General features: G+C 45.7%; 1 protein-coding gene across 6 annotated transcripts in view; it reads right to left on the bottom strand.

Moving 5' to 3' along the window:
- The window catches only part of WDR17 (WD repeat domain 17), a 533,217-nt gene that overhangs the window by 344,754 nt on the left and 168,929 nt on the right, over positions 1-19,534 (bottom strand). The window lies entirely within an intron of this gene.

Genomic DNA, 19,534 nt, shown 5'->3' with positions numbered 1-19,534 from the left:
TGATTTCCATGCATAGCGCTGAGTGCTTTAGCCCTGACAGTGCGGACTCTAAAAGCCTTGGGGTTCGTGATCAACTACTCAAAGTCTCACCTCTGCCTGTCTCCTCAGCTGGACTTCATAGGTGCCAGACTAGACACAATGCAGGCAAAGGCGTTTTTGCCCTGCGATCGGGCTCTTGCCCTCACTTTGCTGGCGGCCTTCGTCCGCAGCAGCTGGCAGGTGACTGCCCGCCTTCTGCTCTGTTTGCTAGGCCACATGACGGCTTCTGTCCATGCTACCCCTCTCGCCAGTTTGGGCATGAGGAGGGCTCAATGGATCTTGCGGTCACAATGGTGACAGGCGTCTCAGGACCTCGAGACTTGTGTTGCAGTCACGGAACCTCTTTGGGCGTCTTTGCCCTTGTGGAAAAACCTCTCCAATTTTGAGCGGGGGATTCCCTTCCAAACTGCTCCGCCTCAAGTGATCCTCACTACTGACGCCTCTCCTCAGGGCTGGGGAGCCCATGGGGATGGCCTCCACATGCAGGGTCTCTGGACCGCTCATGAAGCCTGCTGTCAAATAAACTTTCTGGAGCTTTGAGCGATCCATTATGCCATATGGATGTTCAGAGACTGGTTGATGCACAAGGAAGTCCTGATGAGTGATTACTATCATGCTGCTTTATACACTGCATGTTACTGAGATACCTGGGGCATGGGTTTGGTGTATGGGGGGCTGTGGGTACTGTTGGTTTTCCTGCCACGTGCCAGAGGCGTTGCCAAACTCCTATTGCATATTCCCTTTTCTATGGCACTGGTCTCGTTTGCCACCTCTCTATATCTTGCACACTTCACATAGAGGTTGGCATACCAGCCCCCATCTTTTAACAGTCACTTTGTGCTGTGTAGATGGTGGAATGGTAGACCTACTGTTTTCCGCCCATATGAAGGACAATACCTTTTTTGTGCATACATACCCTCTCGCATTATATATAAAACTCTAACATTGACCCACAAAGCTATACACACACACACAATTCAAATTGGCTCGTTGAGCCATTCTGCCCTGTACGTTCCAACAAATCCACCAGAGCCTCCAATAATGGAACACTCCACATACCCCCACTAAAAAAAGCACACCTTACTACCACAAGGGAAAGAGCCCTATCTATTGCTGGACCCACGCTCTGGAACTCCTTGCCCCCCTATCTTAGACTCGAGACTCGTACCTCTAAATTCAGAGCCAACTTGAAAACCTGGCTTTTCAAACAAGCCTATCAACAATAACACCCTTCTCACCACCATGCAAACACACTGGTACCATGCAAACACTCCTGTACCTTCTATGCAAATCCATGCCGAACCCTTATATATAGTTATTTGTGTTGTTTTTATCTGGTTATACAAATATAATCCCAAAGTTCTTTGGCTCTCTTATCTTTCAGAGTAGCCTGATTCCTATGTACTTTCAACCTACTTTCTTACAGTTCCTATCTCTCCATCCACACCTCCCTGTTTTATGTAATTTCTTTATGCTTTGTTGTTCGATGTAAACCGATATGATGTCCCCACTAATATCGGTATAGAAAAGTTATAAATAAATAAATAGATGTGGTGCGCCTATATCTGCCTTCAAATGGTGTAAGAGCTTCACTTGTACAGTAGAGCTGCCTTCAAATTCTGTAGGAGCTTCACTTGTCCAGTAATAAAACATTCATTTCCACTACCCTGTGTAGTTGCTGACTCTTGGAACACAGGGTCAACTGCTGTGTGACAAGTAGGGAGGAGGAACGAATGCCTAGTGTGTGGTACATAATCATCTCAGGTGCAGAGCAGAGGGCATAGAGGGGTGCTGCTGGTGCTGGGAAGCAGGCAGACTTCCACAGACTGATTGCCATTCCTGTAGTGGCCTGCCTTTGGGATCTGAATGCTATCTGTAAGGTAATCTTTACCTTACACATATTATACAGACCCCCAAGCCATGCCAGTACAGGGGAGAGAGGCAGAGAGTGGAAGTCTGCCTGCTTCCCAGCACCAGCAGCATCCCTCTAGGCCCTCTGGTGTTTGCCCATGGACACTGTTCAGCAGATGGTACTCCCTCACTCCTCTTCCATACTTGTCACCCAGCAGCTGACAATGTGTTCCAAGAGTCAGCAACTACACATCGAATTAGGTTTACAGTGTAAGCTACTAATGATTGTCTTCACAAACTCTTGCACTCCTGACAGAAATAAGGGGGCAGAAAATAATGTCTTGTGCCATGACGACTCAAAGTTCGACTTTACACCACTCAAGTACATTATATTATGTTTGCCCATGAAGGTACTGAGCAAGTCACATACACACGCATGTAAGCATGGGTAACCAAATGGTATGGTGTGTGAAGAAGGCAACAAGAGGCAATAGTGAAGGTCCCCAGAAATGATCTTCTTCTTTACCTCTGCCTGTCTTCCTTACCAGCATACATTCAGCTTTCACGTTATGCCATTGGCCATATGGTCTTGCATGCTCGATAACTGTATACTTGGAATGAGGCATGGCATTCTAGCATGCAAGGTCATGTGGAGAGCAAAGCTTTAACCTTCAAAACCATGAACACAAAACCACACAATGAAAGGACACAGTAGTAGATTCTTGCAGTGAACACTTTGGGGCGGATTTTCAGAGCCCTGCTCGCGTAAATCCGCCCAAAACTGGGCGGATTTACGCGAGCAGGGCCCTGCGCACCGGGAAGCCTATTTTACATAGGCCTCCCGGCGCGCGCAGAGCCCCGGGACTCGCGTAAGTCCCGGGGTTCTCGGAGGGGGGCGTGTCGGGGGCGTGTCGGGGGGCGGGCCCGGTCGTCGCGGCGTTTCGGGGGCGTGTCGGCAGCGTTTTGGGGGCGGGTACGGGGGCATGGCTACGGCCCGGGGGCGTGGCCGCGCCCTCCGTACCCGCCCCCAGGTCGCAGCCCGGCGCGCAGGAGTCCCGCTCGCGCGCGGGGATTTACGCCTCCCTCCGGGAGGCGTAAATCCCCCAACAAAGGTAGGATGGGGGTTTAGACAGGGCCGGGCGGGTGGGTTAGGTAGGGGAAGGGAGGGGAAGGTGAGGGGAGGGCAAAGGAAAGTTCCCTTCTAGGCCGCTCCGATTTCGGAGCGGCCTAGGAGGGAACGGGGGTAGGCTGCGCGGCTCGGCGCGCGCAGGCTATACGAAATCGATAGCCTTGCGCGCGCCGATCCAGGATTTTAGCCGATACGCGCGACTACGCGCGTATCTACTAAAATCCAGCGTACTTTTGTTTGCGCCTGGAGCGCAAACAAAAGTAGGCTGTTCGCGCTCGTCTGAAAATCTACCCCTTTATTGTCAAACATATGCAGTGCACAGTTTTAAATAAAGTCAATGTCTTAGGTAATCACATTCTGCAAGGACAAGATAGCTAAGAACAAAAAAACATTGTGCATTTCATAAACAGCATAATCAGTGTACACCTGTACATTAATACATTAAAATGGCATCATTACATATACAGGCATTGCATCTTACCCTTTAGGCAGAATCATGATTACAACTAAGAACAGAGAAAGAGGTATTGGCACCCCAAAAGCTATAGTAATGCTGTAAGGTAACAGGTACATGCAGCACTACTATGTGTTGTCAACCCAAAGGCCCCAGACATGCATCAGTAGCATGCATCAGTAGCATGGGATCTTCTTAGTGTTTGGGTAATTGCCAGGTTCTTGTGGCCTGGTTTGGTCTCTATTGGAAACAGGATGCTGGACTTGATGGACCCAGGGGATAGTTATGCAAGACCCCTGCAATCACCAGGTCGTTCTCCTGCATGCTGAACTTTATGGCCCTTAGAGGAACATGTGGTGCTGGCTGGCTAACTGAAGGAGGTGCCACTTCCTCTTCCAGAGAGGTGTCCTCCCTTTCCTCACTCTCTGTCCTGCTCCCTTCTCCCCTGCCTACCAACTCCCTTCGCCCTCTGCCCTCTCTGTCTATCCTTAGCCTGCTCTACTCCTCCCCTGAACTCGCCTGACTAGACCTTTCCCCCTCCCGCACCCTCCTATCCCTTCCATGCTGCTTCTCTCTACTCTTGCACTTGTCCCTACTCCTACTCCTTCTCCAGCACTCTTGCCCACATCCTCCCCCTCCCTCTCCAGTGCCCTCCCCCTCCTATCCTGATGCCTCTTCTCTCTTCTCTCCCCATACCTGTCATGCTCCATCCTCTCCACAACCTCCAAGCATACCTCCTTCACACACACATACACCTCACTACCTCCACACAAAAAAACAGACAGATAAACTGGACTAACAAACAAAAACTTTCACTCCAACAAAGATGACAAAAGTCAAAGGGAAAGGGAAACAGAGGACAATAGCAAACAAGACAATGCAATCAGTAATCACTCTAAATAACCTCCAACTATTCACCAACAACACTTACCTACCTCCTTGCAAGAAACTCCTGACACACCCTCAAAGAGGCACGAGCAAGAAGGAATATTTACACAGGAAAAAAAACATACTGCGTGATGATGCAGGGTAGTACGTGATGATGCAATACTGCATGCGTTATTTAGCTGTTGCAGGCCGACAATTAGAATACACACGCCCCTTTTTTATATTGTGCGCATTATTCACGAGATAAACAGAGCAAAATGATGAATCTAGGCCTTTGTATGCAAAAACTGATTAACTTAAGTGCTGATTTGTAGCCAAAAGAGTTGCAGTATTCTTTTCACACTCTGCAAGGCCTTCACCTTGTTTAAATAAGAGTCTATCTTGAGAGATAATTTTTTCAGAGGTTTCTTTGGTAAAGTCACAAAGTTGAGAAACACAACCAATGCAGGAGGCTTCCATTTGGGATACCATAGCCCAAACCTATCCCAATGAAACATCAGGAGGAGTCCTAAGCAAGGGAGCCTGCACACATTTAATTGGGTTGGGGGGAGAGAAGAGAGACAGAAAAACAGACAAATTCTCATCACTTCTTCCTTCATCACTTGTGTTGATGCTCCTAGCTCAACACAACACGTTCTCCCATACCCTGATTCAAGGGATCAGATATAGCTTCCACACAAATAACTGCAGGTATTATTACTGGCTTCCATCTACACTTTCGATATCAAGCTCACTGCATCATCAGACTGAGATGATTTTCCCAAGGAGACAACACTGGCTGACACTGGCTGCTACCAAATGTGGAGAGGAAAGGGTGATCTCCCATTGGAACTCAAGGACATCTCATGAGAGGCAGAGACACACTCCCATCTCTCCCAATTACTCTCCCATTGAAAATATAAACTGTATGATATGGGCGACAAATGAGTCAATTGAGTTGACCATCAGCGATGATGTATCTGAATAGGGTCTTTGTTTCTATTTCCTCTTGATAACCTTGACTGGATTCTCTCGCATGGAGCTCCAGTTTGCAGCTACAGCCTGCCTGCCATCTTGACTCTGCCACCACCACCCAGGTTATGTTTATTATTTTATTTTGGATATCTGCTGGACATATCCTTTTCTTTTACTGTTTGACCCAATACTAATTTGGATGACCTTTGTTCTTGTATGCATCATGAGACTCATGTTCTTTTTCTTTCATTTATTTTCTTGCTCTTTTTCATCCTTGCTCTAGCTCTGATTTGTGTCTGACTGCTGCTGTTTCTATATTGTGTGTTGATAGGGGAGGGAGATGGAGGCTGGTATCCTACCTGTGACCTCCATGGTATGAGGTGATATCTTGTTATTGGACTAACAATACATTTCTTGACTAACTATGGAGAACTAATATTCTCTTCCTCAAGTGATAACAGAAATTCAAATTTTTCCTTTACAGTTAACTTCTTCCCTGATTTTAAATTATAGCTTTTAAAACTAATCTCATGGAATGTTTAAGGGGGTGAATAGCCCAACAAAAAGGAAAAGATTACTGACTAATTTACAGAAAGCAGAAGTCTCTATAGCATTTTTACAAGAACATCATCTATCTGCCCCCGAACATATTATACTTTAAAAGAATTGCTTTGGCCAAAGTTACTCTCCTTCCTACATTTCTAAAAAGAGTTGTAATTCTAATAGCTAAACATTATTCTTTCATAGTCGAAGAGCAGGTAATAGATAAAAATGGAAAGTATGTTATTTTAATAGGGAAACAATGGCTTGACATTTAAATTTGCTAACATTTGTGATCCAAATTTTGAATTATCTGTATTTTTTAATGATTTTTCCCCCAAACTGAAAATGTGTGCCTGGGAAGGGATTTATTTTAAATGTATTCTCTTCCTCAAACTGATCTGAAAACAAACTGGAGAATATACGTGGCACCAAACAGTTAAAATCTTTTTTAAAAGATTAGAGCTGTGTGAAATGGGGACTGAGGAGAATAGAGAGGGAAGAGATTATAATTTTTTCTCATTGGTGTACAAATCCTACTCACATATCAATTTTTGCTTTATCTTATGTGAATTATTAAATACACAAAAGCATGTGATACTAGATCTATTTTGCTCTCAGATCATACTTCCCTCCTTGTTGACCTAAAGAAGTCTGAAACTCCCAAATGTTGGTCAATGAATAGACGTTGATTAATAGACCAGGATTTTGAGGCAAAGTTTACTGATTCTTGGAGAGAATATTTAACATCCTTATTACAGTTAAATTGTAATCTTTTCACTGTATGGGATCTGCTAAAGCAGTGCTTCATGGACAAATCACACCCTTATTCTTGGCAGTCGAGAAGCAAAAGCAAGATAACATTGCTTCACCTAAAGCTCAGCTGTTACAGTTGGAAGCTGTGCATAAACAATATAAAAGAAGATATCCTGCAAAAATTAATTAATGTCAGGGGATAGGATCAATGCACTTGAGAGCTCTCATATGGCATACGATCTGAAAAGGAGAAAATGGTACTTTGATGAACATGCAAATAAACCTGCTAAATCTATGCTATGATAAACTGATGAAAATTCAAAAGAAAATCAATAAGATCAAACCTTATAAAATGATTGAAACAGCCATACCTAATCCAAAGGCAGAATGTTTTGCTGAGTTCTACAAAGTGATATATTCTTCACAGCACACAATGGATCAAGGTTATATATCTCAGTAGTTAGAGAATTTAAATTTACCAACGATAGATGGGGATTCACAGTTCTTCACTGATAAGTCTTTCTTTTTACTAGAAGCTGCAAAGGGTAATTAAGAGTTTAAAGAATATTAAGGGAGGCGGGACAAGATTGATTTATTTATTTTTAAATGTTATAGGCCACTATATCTGAGGTCCTAAGTGGCTTACAAAATTACATAAGACAATCCATGGGTTGTTGTTTTGCTCCGATTTTATTAGACATCATTAATGAAGTTCTGATAAAAGTTAGTTTACCTGAAAATCTTTTACGATACCTCAATCTCCATAATCCACAAGCAGGGGAAATATCCCATGTTGTAAACCAATTATAGGCCAAACTTTTTGTTCAATTGGATTATACATTTTTTGCAAAACTATTATGTTTTGGAATGGCGACTTATATCACAAGAATAGTGCATCCTGACAAAGAAGGTTTCATAAAAGGGCAATATGAGTTTGACAATATCAGGTGTTTGGTAAATCAGCCCACTAATGTCTCATTTGATGCTGAAAAAGCTTTCTGTATGACTGAATGGCCCTATTTAGTTAGTATGCTGGCTTTCGTTTTGGAGCAAGAGAGGCGTGGTCACAGATTCAACTGTCCACTCAAGGAGCACAGGAAATAACTATTACGTGATAATAAATTATTCTTGTCAATGGCTTTTCTGAAAATTGTATTAAAAAACAGCCATAGTTCATCAATAACAATGTCCAAGAAAGAAACTTCAGATGGATGTTCAACTGCAGAGAACCAAAGATATGAGTTCAAAGTGTTGAGCTAGTCTAGAAACACATAAATTGAATTTCAGACCTATCCCATACCATAAAAACATTATGGATGTTTGGTCTAATGAAGGATCAAAAACTGCCTTCAAACATAGAGATGTATATACGCAGGCAATACTGGGGCTATCGTAAGAAAATTAGCTTCTTGTGATGTAAGCATTGATGAATTGGAGAATGATGGCAGAAATCTGATCCTATAGTACAAAAGCAGAGTCAGTAGATAAAGGTCACATAAGCAGTGCAATCCATAATAATGCTACCTCCCTTGTATGCAAGTTTAATGATAATTTTGTTGTCAGACAGGAGTGATGTCAAGGCAAGGCGGTCAAATTAGGCATAATTTTAAAAAAGTATCGATGTTCTGATTCAAAGTTCTGTAAATCAAACATAAGTCTCTCAAAAGATACTAGCAAAGGATTAGCTTGGTCAGGTGGGTGCCAAAGAGACTTGCACAATATTCTGGAACCATCAGGTATAGAGGGATGAGTAGAGAAGAATAGTCTAATCCAGAATATGTGAAGGAAGCACTGAAAAAAACATCAAGGCATCAAAAGCATCATAGTGAGGCAAAGGAGTGCAGTCTCAGTTGGTGATATGGTCCAGAATGATAAATTGATAACTAATGATGTCTGTGCACATATCAGTGCCAGGGATTCTTTTGCAGAAGATGTTGAGATCTGGTAATTCTTGGCAGATGTGAAGCACTGGGTGGTTGAAAGCAGCCATGGGATCACTGTTGTCTGGGTGGGCAGGAATCTGCATGCTGGTCCAAAAAAGACAGAGGGAACTGTAGACAAAGAAGAGCCAGAGGAGGATGAGTGCAGGAGTTCGTCACCCGAGGAGTCGTCTGAGGAAGACAAAGAGTCAAAGGTGACTTTCTTCCTTGGTGCTAATGGTCAGGACATCCATGGATAAAGCAGTTGCTTACCTGTAAACAGGTGTTCTCCTAGGACAGCAGGATGTTAGTCCTCACACATGGGTGACATCATCAAATGGAGCCCGGTACAGAAAACTTTTGTCAAAGTTGCTAGAACTTTGACTAGGCACACTAAGCATGCCACTATCCGTGTGGCCTCAGAATATAGTATTTACGAAAAATAAAATAATAAACATAATGAAACCCAATTCCCTGGGATGGCGGGCAGGTTTTGTGAGGACTAACATCCTGCTGTCCTAGGAGAACACCTGTTACAGGTAAACAATTCTGGGACAAGCAGGATGGTAGCCCTCACACATGGGCGAATCCCCTAGCTACAGTCTGCTTCCAAACAATATAGGACAAACAGCACTCATCCAGGTGCCAAATGGCACAACAACCTAGTACTGCTGCAACAGGGGGAGACAGCCTAAGGCCCTTGTTCGGGTTCAGGCTGTCTCCCCCTGTTGCAGCAGCACTAGGTTGTTGTGCCATTTGGCACCTGGATGAGTGCTGTTTGTCCTATATTGTTTGTAAGCAGCCTTGCAGATCTCATCTACGGGGTCTGCTCGCAAGTGGGCCACCGAGGTTGGCATGGCTCTGACAGAATGAGCCTTGACACGGCTCACAAGCTATAGTCCCTCCTGTGTATAGCAGAAAGAAATGCAAGCTGCAAGCCAGTTGGACAGAGTCTGCTTGGTAATGGCAACTCCCAATAAAAGGAGACAAAGAGTTGCATAGACTGCCTGTGGCCTGCTGTCCACTCCAAGTAGAAGGCTAAGGCTCTCTTGTAATCTAGACTGTGCAGGGCCCGTTTGCCCTGGTGTGAATGTGGCCTGGGAAATAAGGTGGGCAGGATGATGGACTGGTTCAGATGGAATTCCGTCACCACCTTCGGCAGGAACACCCTATTGTGAAATATCTTTGTATAAGGTGGTTAAGACACCAAACTTTGAAGTTCACTGACTGTGCGCTGAGGTGACCGTTACCAAGAAGAGGACCTTCCAGGACAGATACTTCAGGTCAGAGGAGCACAGGGGCTCAAACAGAGCCTTCATAAGGTGGCCCAAGACCACGTTGAGGTCCCAGAAGACAGAGAGGGGCCTGAGGGGGAGGATTCAGCTGAAGCAAGCCCTGCATAAAGCGCCCTACAATAGGCTGCACTGAGATGGACGACCCATCCACCCCATGGAGATAGCCCCAGTAGCACTGAGATGGACTCAGATGGAGATGGTCTTCAGGCCAGTCTCCGAGAGTGTAGAAGGTAGTCCAGAAACTTCGAGGTGGAGCAGGAGAACAGGTCTACGCCTTGGCACTCACACCAAGCAGAAAATCTCTTCCATTTCAGGCCATAGAACTTCCTAGTACTCTCGGAGGATGTGTCTCGGGTCCTGGACTCTACCAGGACCCGAGACACATCCTCCGAGAGGTTCAGGGCCTGTAAAAGTTATCCTTTCAACATCCAAGCCATGAGGGACAAAGCCCGGAGGTTGGGATGGCGTGGTCTGCCCTGATCCTGCATGATGAGGTCTGGGGAGGTCCCCAGACTGATCAGATCCCATAAAATGAGATCCTGCAGAAGTGGGAACCAGATCTTCCGCGGCCAGTAGGGGGCGATGAGAATCATGGTTCCCCGTTCCTGTTGGAGTTTCAGGAGAGTCTTCAACACCAGTGGAAGCAGAGGGTACGCATACAGGAGGCCCTTGCCACAATGGCGGTCAAAGGGAGCAGAACTGATGTACCTTCTTTATGAAGGGGGAAGCAAAAAAATCCACGTCCGGGGTCCCCCAGAGACGGAAGATCCAATTTGCAACCTCCTGCTTCAGGGACCATTCGTGGGGGCAGAAGGAATGACTCAGGCTGTCCGCCACCACATTCTTAGTCTCTGGCAATTACATGGCACAGAGCTGGATGCCCTGGGACAGAACCCACAACCAAATATGGACTGCTTCTTGAAAGAGGAGGAATGATCTTCAGACTCCCTGCTTGTTTAGGTACCACATCACCACCTGATTGTTGATCTGAACAAGGATCACTTTGTTGGTCAGGCAATCCCGAAAACCCCACAATGCGTACCGGATCGCTTGGAGCTCCAGAAAGTTTGTCTGACACTGTTCCTCCCATGTGGACCACCGATCCTGGGTATGCAGACCCAGAAATCGGGCTCCCCAGCCCAGGTGGGAAGCATCTGAGGTGAGGATAACTTGAGCAGGGGGAACCTGAAAGAGGACCCCAACCTCTAAGATGGACGGGGTCTCCCACCATGATAAGGACTCCGGGTGCACGTCCAGGTCACTCCTCCGCTCCGGAAGGTCCTGAGTGGCCTGATGCCACTGAGACCACAGCATCCACTGCGCCCTGTACACGTATAGCCAAGCGAAAGGGGTGACATGGACAATTGCTGCCATGTGACCCAACAACCGCAGCATATGGTGCGCGGAGACCTGCGACTCAGAGATTGTTGCCACCAGAAACACTAAGGCGAGTGCCCAGTCCTGGGGCAAAAATGCTTGAGCCTGAGCTGTGTCGAACCTGGCACCAATGAAATCCAGCTGCAGAGACAGTACCAGCTGAGACTTTGGGTAATTGACCAGGAAACCCAAGGTCTCCAAAACCCGAATGGTGGAGTGTAGACTGCACTGTACCCTGCCTGGTGCCGCTCTTGATGAGCCAATCGTCCAGGTAGGGAAAAACCTGCACTCAGTCTCAGGAGGTGAGCACCAACCACCAGCAGGCACTTTGTGAAGACACAAAGCGCCAACGGCAGGTTGAAAGGCAGCACTCGGTACTGAAAATGATCCTCGCCCACCACAAATCAGAGGTACCTCCGATAGACATGGGAAATCACAACATGGGCATAGACATCTTTCTGACTGAGGGAGCAAAGGCAGTCTACCCTTCACAGGAGAGGGATTAGGGTACCCAGCAAGACCACCTTGAACTTTTCCCATACTAGGAATTTGTTCAAGGCTCTCAGGTCGAAAATAGGCTGGAGGCCTCCTGTTTTCTTGGGAAACAGGAAATACCTGGAGTAAAACCCTCTGCCTCACTGACAGGGTGGAATGGGCTTGATTGCCTTGGTCTTTATAAGGGCGGAGAGCTCCAACAGTATTTGCTGATTCTCCAAAATATCCCAAGAGGGGAAAGGAGGAGAGTCTGAAGAACCCTTTGAAAATTCAACCTGTACCTCCGATGCACGATGGATAGGACCCACTGGTCTGAGGTGATAGCTGGCCAGTGGTCTGCAAAAAACCACAGTCAGCTTCCAACTGGGGGGTTTGTCATCAAGGGTACGGGTTGCTGGTTTATACTCCCTCACGGCCAGTCAAAACCCTGTGGCAGGGCTCTGCTGGGGCGTTGGCTGTGTGCGAGGAGTACATACTTTCCAGAGGCGTGCCCTGACTGCCAGTGAGTAGCATTTCCTCAGGCAGTAAAAAGGATGTCTAAGTCTTGTCATTGAGGACTTCTTGCCAGAGGATCATGAGTCAGAGGTGCTGGCTGAGAGATGCTGGAGATTCTCATGAAGATCCTTCAGCTGTGCCACTGCCTCATTAATTTTATCTCCGAAGAGATTCACTCTGGTGTAGGGCAAGTCCACAAAATATTCCAGCACCTCTGGGCACCTATGCACGATGCAGCCACTCTGTCCGCCATCTCAAAAACATCTTAGGCGGACCCGACCTCTTGCTTGTCACACTTCAGGCCCTGTTGGACAACTTTCAGGAAGTCCTCCTGAAGTTGTTGCTGGAGACGCTCCACCAGAACCTGAACCTGCTTCCAGAGGTTCCTGGAGTACTGGCCCATATATAACTGGTAACAGGCAATCTGGACCACCAGCATGGAACCCTGGAAGACTTTCCTTCCCAGGGCATCCAGGGCCCTGTGATCGCAGCCTGGAGGAGCCAAAGTATGGGTCTGAGACCTTTTTGCTTTCTTGAGGGCGGATTCCACCACCACAGACTGGTGCAGAAGCTGACACCGGTCAAAACACATGGTAGGCTGCACTAGGTACACCACGTCTGTCTTCCAGTTCACCGGGGGTACTGAAATGGGGTGATCCCAAAGCCGAACAAATAAGTCCTTGAAAATGTCATGTACGATACTGCCACCACCTCTTTGGGCGCATCCACAAATTGGAGGACCTCCAGAATACTGTGCCTGGAGTCCTCCTCATTGAGGAGCTGGAATGGTAGACTCTGTCTTGGCCCACACAAAACTGGCAAATATCAAGTCCTTCTGGGGAGACGGCTCAGAGGGCAGGTCCTCGGAATCCTATGAAGAGTATAGGGATGCCTCATCCTCCCAGGGGTCATAAGGGGTGTCCTCCTCACTCAGGGTTCCCAGGGACCCCGGTGCAGGAGCCCTAGTTATGCCCTTAAGATGAGGCTCCAAAGGCTCTGAGATCCCCTCAGGCATTGGAGACCCCGCAGTTTCCTGAGGCACTGAGGGAACTGGGGGCCCCGAGGGAACCAGGGGTTCCAAGGAGAGGGTTCCAGGCAACGTCAGCTGTGGTGTCTTCCGTGAAAGCATTGGTCCCGACAGCTCCCCCTCACCCGAGGAATCAACCACCGGAATAGCCTCAGATGCAGGCAGTATCAGTTCTACCCAAGGCATCAGCAATGGCTGCATCGGCAGCACACCAAGGAGCTCCAACAACGGTGCTAGCACTGATGAAGCAGGCTCTGGCAGAGGTGGCCCCAATGGTGCCTGTGGCTCGATGCCTTGTAGGGCTCGGCCAACCACCAACCATCCTCTGTGCTCCAACTCCTCTCAAACGCTGACAAAGATAAGATAGTGTTGTATTCGTGCCTGTTCTCGCCCTCGCTCCACCCTCTCTACCTTAGTGGTGACTCCCTTCGGGTCTGATGGACAGATGCTGCCGTGGCTTCTCCTCGCCGTTCTTCCTGGAATCCCTGGGCTGGCCTGATGCTGCAGATCCGCCATGTTCCTGATGACGTAAGGGCGCGTGCGCTCCAGAGTTTGTACCGGCAAGGGCGTGAACCTCGGGGGCATCCCCCCGTAGTGATGTCATCCGCTTCCAACTCAAAAGGTCTTTGCTTGCAGCTACGAATCGAGTTAGCAAGGGGAATTCTTTCTCTGCTGCTCTGCCTCCACAAATTTACCAAGGGGTACCTGCTCCTCAGGGGCCCTGCTCTCTCTTCTCGATTTCAAATTGCTAAGACGGGATCCGGTACTCACTCCTCGAGGGCCTACGTCCCTGAATGCTCAGAAGACTCCTTACTACCTGGAAGCGATCGCAGGCGTGAATACTGTGAGTTCTATAACAGATAGGAACCGGTACTCGCTCCACGAGGGCCTATGTTCCTAATCTCCAAAGACTCCCTTCTGTCTAAGACGTTATCACAGGTACGGAGATCATGAGTCACTATTGCAGATAGGAACCAGTACTTGCTCCACGAGGGCCCATGTTCCTAAAACCCTTTCTCAACTCTCTTCTATTTCAGAAGCTATCGCAAACCTATATCGCAAACCTATATCTTGTGAATTAATATTATAGATTGCAGATAGGAACCGGTACTCGCTCCACGAGGGCCTATGTTCCTAAAACTCTCCAAAGACTCTCTTCTATTCCATAAGAACATGCCATACTGGGTCAGACCAAGGGTCCATCAAGCCCAGCATCCTGTTTCCAACAGTGGCCAATCCAGGCCATAAGAACCTGGCAAGTACACAAAAACTAAGTCTATTCTATGTTACCATTGCTAATGGCAGTGGCTATTCTCTAAGAATTTAATAGCAGGTAATGGACTTTTCCTCCAAGAACTTATCCAATCCTTTTTTAAACACAGCTATACTAACTGCACTAACCACATCGTCTGGCAACAAATTCCAAAGTTTAATTGTGCATTGAGTAAAAAAGAACTTTCTCCGATTAGTTTTAAATGTGCCCCATGCTAACTTCATGGAGTGCCCCCTACTCTTTCTATTATCCGAAAGAGTAAATAACCGATTCACATCTACCCGTTCTAGACCTCTCTTGATTTTAAACATCTCTATCATATCCCCCCTCAGCCGTCTCGTCTCCAGTTGAAAAGTCCTAACCTCTTTAGTCTTTCCTCATAGGGGAGCTGTTCCATTCCCCTTATTTTGGTAGCCCTTCTCTGTACCTTCTCCATCGCAATTATATCTTTTTTGAGATGCGGCGACCAGAATTGTACACAGTATTCAAGGTGTGGTCTCACCATGGAGCGATACAGAGGCATAATGATATTTTCCGTTTTATTCATCATGCCCTTTCTAATAATTCCCAACATTCTGTTTGCTTTTTTGACTGCTGCAGCACACTGAACCGACGATTTCAATGTGTTATCCACTATGACACCTAGATCTCTTTCTTGGGTTGTAGCACCTAATATGGAACCCAACATTGTGTAATTTTAGCCAGTTAGCAATCTGATGTAAATCTGCTCCCCAGATATTGTGAGTTCTCATTCCAGACTGCATATAGGAACCAGTACACGCCTACGGCTCCTGTTCCTGTTCCTGAATATGATGAAGATTCTCTATTACATAGAAGCCATTACAGATATCTACAATTGTGAGTGTATCATCTACTACTGGTTAAGTATCTAGCATACCCTGTCTACTCACTACCTATAGTCTCTCTTTACAGCTCAGCAACACAGAGACCGCAATTCCAGTATCTGAGGGACTTCAGCCCTGCCGGGCACATCAGCTCACTACTGCCACCTCTGGTGGTTCCACTTCCTGTCTAATAAAATAACTATCTGTGTTTGTCTCCATACTCCAGCCTAGCCGGTGGTCCCTCCCACCACCTGTTAAGCTTCTGTCCTTTGGAGGAGTGATCCATAACTGGTTGCCAACTTCCTAGCGGACTTATAACAGATTGCCAACTCCTCTCCTTGGCGGGGTGATTTACTACAGATCGCTAACTCCTAGCAGCAGATTGATAAAAGATTGTTAACTCTTCCCTCTCCTGGAGGAGATCTATAATAGATTGTTAACTCCGCCCCTCTGGGGAGCAGATTTACATCAGATTGCTAACTCCTCCCTCTCCTGAAGGAGATTTATAACAGATTGCTAACTCCCCTCTCCTGGAGGAGATTTATAACAGACAGCTTGAGGAGGAGGCGAGACCAGGTCCCCTTTGGAGCCCCGAGGGGGGAGCCAATCACTGGAACCAGTGGGGACTGCCTTGGGCCCTCGGCCATGGTGGAGGATGATGCCTCCCCGGCCCGGGGTCGCTTCAGGGGCATCTTGGCCAATGCCGGTGCTTTCCCGAGCTTGGACTCATGCGAGGATGGCAACCGATGGTGGTGCTTCCTCAATTTCCCCCGATGTTCGGCCTGGTCTTACCCCAGAGCCGAGGGAGATGGGGAAGATCTGGACCTGGAACAAGAAGAAATAGAAAGAGGCAGTCCCCAGTGCCTAATTCGACCTAGGATCCTGGCAGAGGAGAAGATAACACGGGACCGGTAGCCACCAGGTCCTCTTTTCCCCAAGGTGTCGGTGCCCCCAAAGTTGAGTTCGAGGGATCAGACTTCCTGGAGCCAAATAACTTCTCCATTTTATCAAGGCATGTACAGCTACCCTTGGGGGTCATCTGGGCACAGAATGCACACCCCCGGACATTATGCGATCTGACCTCTTGCCTTGCAACTGACTATGCTTACTTGCCACCTGCCCTGAACCTTGGCCTGTCCCGTTACCTCCAGTCTGCAGTTTGCCCTTGGACTCTTGCTCTCTAAAGTCCTGCCAGTTGCCAGAACCTAAGGGCTGAACCTGTGGGGAAGGCAGCTGGTACAGGGAATGCTCCAACTTGTCTTGCATCAGAGCGCGTTTGCCGGCAGTTGGTGTAGGCTTCATAGGTTCGCCTACGCGGCTGCATCAACTACGCCACAGCATAAAAGGTTCACACTCATGTCAGTCATAATGGTGTCCAACTTGGAGTTAAAGTCCACAAGTTGAGCAGTGAAAGAGTCGACGGGAAGTTGAAGCTTGAAAATGTCAATTTGTAGCTGGACCTGTTCTTCAAGAGTGAAAGCCATCTTTTTCGTTCTCTCAACAATAAGGATCATAAGGTCAAAAACACATTTATTGAGTATTTGGTTCCAACATGTAAAGAACAGAGAATTGTCAGAGTGAAATTTTGGTTCTCTAAAGGAGTCCACGGGGAATCCAGACTCTGCAATACTCAATAAGAGTCGCCACGAAGTTCTACCTGGGTAGCCCACTTTTGTAAAGTAATATCATCAGTCCAGGACACAGCAGGAGTTTCTGTAGTTGGACATGCAAAAAGAGATGCTTCCGAAACAAAGATGTTAGCACTTCATCAGAATAGCTGAAAGTGTCAGGATGTTTCAGAGATGCCATTCAACAACATCACAGTAACAATGTCAAAATCAAGATGGTGGATGACCAAATCATCAAAATATATTCAAGCAGGAGAGGGAGTGGTCACATATTCAGCTGTCCACAGTTTTAGTAAAACACTGGTACAAAAATTTATTAAAGTATGATGCTTTGTCACAAACACTGTGTTTTTAATCCAAATAAATGGTCCCCTGCCATGGATAGTGTTTTGAACTAGCTGCATCAAGAGGAACCTCAGATCTGTACCCAAACTTTCCTAAAACTATGGACAGCTGAATCTGTGATCACTCCTCTCCTGCTCGGATATATTTCGATGGCTTGGTCTTCCACTGTTTTGATTTTGCCTAAATTTAGTTTTGGGCCATTTTTATTGGCTGAGTTAAGACTCTTATCTTGCTCCTTTGACTGTGATGAAGACTAATGTTTGAACCTCTTCTTTCTCTTTAGTGCAGAGCATGCATCAAAATTGCCCATCAACATTGTGTCCTAGCAGTTGAGTCACTTGCTGCCTAAGGAAAAGAAAATAGGGATAACTCTGGGGATTACAGTAGGGGAGGAAACAGTCCATAATTTTGTATGTGGATTATAATCTAATATTTATTTATTTATAATATATTTAATGGATCAAACTGCTTCGATTCCACAGTTAATAGATTTGTATGGTAGTTTTAGTTTAATTTCGGGATTCTCAGTTACTTTTACTAAGGCCAAAATAATGGCCTGTAAGACATCTGGGGATAGAAAAATTGCTCTTGCCAACAAGGGTAGTCAGGTAGACACCACTTTAAATATTTAGATGTAACAATAATGAATGATTAGACATTTTTATATCAATAGAAATTATTGAAAATTGTTAGAAGTAATTAGATAGATCTGGGCAAACAAAGATATGGCTGTTTCTTGGTAGGGAAGAGTCAAGATTGTCAAAATGCTGATCCTTCTTCAGATATTGTTTTTAATCTCTCGGATACCCATAACTAGACCTGTTTTTCAATCATTGTGAAACTACTTTGTGAGATATATTTAACCTGCATGGTGTGGCAGATACTATCATAAGAAACTTGGTGGGCTGACTGGATGAATCATTTTATCCTTTCCTGCCGTATGTTACTATCTTTGGCAGGGAAAAAAATGCACATATTAATTACAAAACATTAATCTACCCAAAGAGGTATGAGGGATTGGTTTTCTCAATATTCAAATATATCATTGGAGAACATGTTTTAAAGCTATTTTTCTCTGTGCAAATGCACAACTCATGCTCACTGAATAAATGTTGAAGAAAATGCAGCTATGCCCTTGACCCTATCAGCATATATCTTTGTAGAGCAGGAGGAGAGGAAAGGAATAGCTGTGAACCAACCATTCCCACAGTGGCCAAGATTTGAAAAAAAATTGTAGAGCAAAAAATGCATCTCCTCCTTATTCTGGCATTCACTCCTCTTTTTTATTCAGAGGTTTTCCAAGGACATAGGAAATGCCTTTTAGCAAGCCCAAGGGATAATTCATCAGATTTACCTTTTTCCAGTTATTTTTTTATAATCAAGACTTTATGGCAAAGGAGAGGTAGAGTTCCTTTTTTATGTTTTTAAGTTAGGCATTTCGGTACTGCACCAGAAAGGTTATTTATTTTTTTTACCCAGCCACAATTTGACTTTTGAGAGCATGCTGTTTGGTAAAGGTAGACTCGAAGTTCTGATTTCTTATCTTTTTTAAAACTATTTATAGCTTTCACAATATTAACAAAAAGCAAAAACTGATCAATAATAATATTACAGAATTTCTAATCATAATACAGTCAAACAAAAAACAGCACTGGGCTCTTTGTCCCCGTGGACAGGCTCCAAGAAATAACATTCTATCGCTATCACCATATGTGAAGGTCACACTCTTCCAGTACACTCTGAAGTGGAGCTCAGTGATTTGAATGCAAAATAAATGTTATTTTCTTCCAAGTTCCAACAACAACTTCTCTCAATATCCAGGTCTAGGAGGACGCAGTCTGCTGCTTGGCCACAGTAAGGATTTAAACTGCAAAAGATTTGGCTTCCGGGCACAAAAAGGGTTTAAATTAAAAAAAAAGTTCTAGCTCCTGGCCATGAGAAAACAAAGTAAAACTCTGCACTAAATCCAGGCCTGCATGAAGCAAACAGTTTAAACTAGGAAGAAAAAAAATTCCCTATAGAGTTCAGTCTGTGTGTACAGTTATCTAAGAACCCTTGTTTTGAATTAGTACTACTGTCTCCTCTCTCAGCAGGAGGCCTTTTCTAATCTAAGGGACAACAGGATGGAATTCCATAATTCAGCACTTTTCCTAGAAAGCTGTGCATTCCCTCAGTACTGCACCTTCATAAAACTTTCAAGGCCTATTTTATAATTACTGCTGAT

This window comes from Rhinatrema bivittatum, chromosome 1 (assembly GCF_901001135.1).
Source record: "Rhinatrema bivittatum chromosome 1, aRhiBiv1.1, whole genome shotgun sequence".
Classification (NCBI taxonomy): Eukaryota; Metazoa; Chordata; class Amphibia; order Gymnophiona; family Rhinatrematidae; genus Rhinatrema; species Rhinatrema bivittatum.
Note: the sequence above shows the minus strand (reverse complement) of the source record. Positions and strands in the feature narration are given on the sequence as shown.